The sequence below is a fragment of the Mercenaria mercenaria genome, chromosome 3 (genome assembly GCF_021730395.1).
Source record: "Mercenaria mercenaria strain notata chromosome 3, MADL_Memer_1, whole genome shotgun sequence".
NCBI classification, from domain to species: domain Eukaryota; kingdom Metazoa; phylum Mollusca; class Bivalvia; order Venerida; family Veneridae; genus Mercenaria; species Mercenaria mercenaria.
This window is the reverse complement of record NC_069363.1, coordinates 14,216,190-14,218,489: the sequence shown is the minus strand read 5'-3', so window position 1 is coordinate 14,218,489 and position 2,300 is coordinate 14,216,190.

Here is a 2,300-nt window from a genome sequence, read left to right as displayed (position 1 = left end):
TTCATATCAGCTTTCAATTATGTTCCGTTCTCCCAGCAAATAATAGGGTACAATCGTGACGAAAAAAGTTGAATTATTTGGTTTTATATTGTTACATAAAGAAAAACAAGTAACTTAAAATCATATTTATTCATGATTTTAATTGAAATATCTGATATAATAGCATTAATATGCAGACATTCTTATCAAGAGCAAGGAAGTCAGCCAAGGAATGTTTGTTTTTAAATGGACATAAAATCTTGAAAATTGTATGATCACCATGGCAACTGAATAAATTTGAAATTTTGTTTCTTAACATAAACCCTCCTCACCAGACAATATTCTTAATTTCACTTTAAACTACTAGGAAAGTCCGGTTTCTACATAAAACTGCATTGACGGAATGGAATATTTAATTTCTCAAGACAAGAAACATAAAGGCATATTAAGAAATAACTTAGAAACTCCTTTTTTTGATTTTGTAAAATATTTCGAAGAATCAAGTTACAAATTACTATCTAATAGTATCTAAACTCAAATTTTAATACAGTAACTCAATTCTGAGTCAGTTTTAAGGTGCTTGTGTGACTGAAAATATTACTTCATTTCTAAATTTCTCTTGACTTTTATGATTAGATTTGAGGTTTTTCAAAAAAAATGCATTGGCAAGAAAAAATGTGCATCAGGTATGAATTTTTCCCTTTTTGTGCAACCAAGTTTTGTTGTCTTCCTTGATAAGAATGCCCACCATTTGCAAAGAGTGACAGCATGTTGTTGATACAGAGCACAGGCACCAGTATCGGACCTGGGACAAAAATGTTTGTTTTCATCCTAAATGAGTTAAAAATGAAAAATATGTAGTGAAATATGAGCCCCCATCAAAATATACATATGTCTACAGTAGACTTATGTATATTTTGATGGGGGCTCATATTTCACTACATATTTTTCATTTTTAACTCATTTAGGATGAAAACAAACATATTTTTGTCCCAGGTCCGATACTGGTGCCTGTGATACAGAGGTAACAAAACTGCAAAACATTATAGTAAGGTTAATTCAAGTTTTATTTGGTTGGGTATGAGCTATGTAGGATTGCTCTCTTTTAAAGGGCTTGTCAAGTTGACTGTGATAACTAAGGAAGTTTAGTTTTCCCTAGTCCTGTGTTGCAAGGAAGGAAATTTTGGAAAAAGCACACAATCTGACCTCATTACCCCCTTTTATTATGCTGTTATCATTCACCCCTTTTATTATGCTGTTATGCAAAAAATAATATATTATATATAAATATTAAAAGTTACTCCTGACAGTATATAATAATAAATTTATATGTCTGCCTGATGATATGACATGAAACCGTAGGTAGACAGAAATACAGATAGAGGAAAACCCATTGGATGTTTTTCTTTTTATATATATATATAATATATATATATATATATATATATATATATATATATATATATATATATATATATAATATATATATATATATATATATATTCACTTATGTATAGAAAAAGGGTCAAAGTCTACATTTATGATATCTTTTATTGCAAAAAAGTACACAAAAAGGCTTGAAAACATTATCAAGTATTCGATTTTGAAAAAAGAAAATCACCTTAAAAGGCATGAAAACTTATTTGTTGTTACTTTGAAGATAAACATTATTTACCAGTACATTCAAAGTTTCAAGCATTTTCTTCCATAAAAGTATTCTGATGCCTGACTCCTGGCAAGGGAGGTTATTTCTTCTCATTACGCAGTCACCCAGTTGCAAAGTTCTACTGATACAGAAAATTGCATTGATTTTCAGAAATATCCTAATTAAAATTTTTGTTCGAATCTAAAAGGAAAGCTCCTGCAATGTAAAATTTGATGCATGTGCTGGACAAATATGAGAAAAGCTGAATCTTCATTGGACAATTACTGGTTTACCGATACAAAGTTCTTGGGGTTTTTACAGATAAGCTTTTTAGGGGATTACTTTTATAGCTTAGCATATGATAGAACTTCAGTCTCCTGTTGAACTTTTGTTATTATCTCCCTTAAATGATAATCATTAAATTTTTTACACATTACAATCACCCTTTGAATATTTCTAAGCAACTAACAGGTAACAATAGTTAAAACCGTTACCTATTACTCTATTAGCTGAATGGCAGGATTATGCAGAAGTCATAAACAAGGGCACAGGCTTCATGAAATTAGATCTTTATGGAAAAAAATTGTTTTGTTGTTGATCATCACTTTCGGACATGTCGTGTTTAAATCCACTGTATCTCTTTGTCATCTTTCATATAACTTGGTATAAAGTGTTT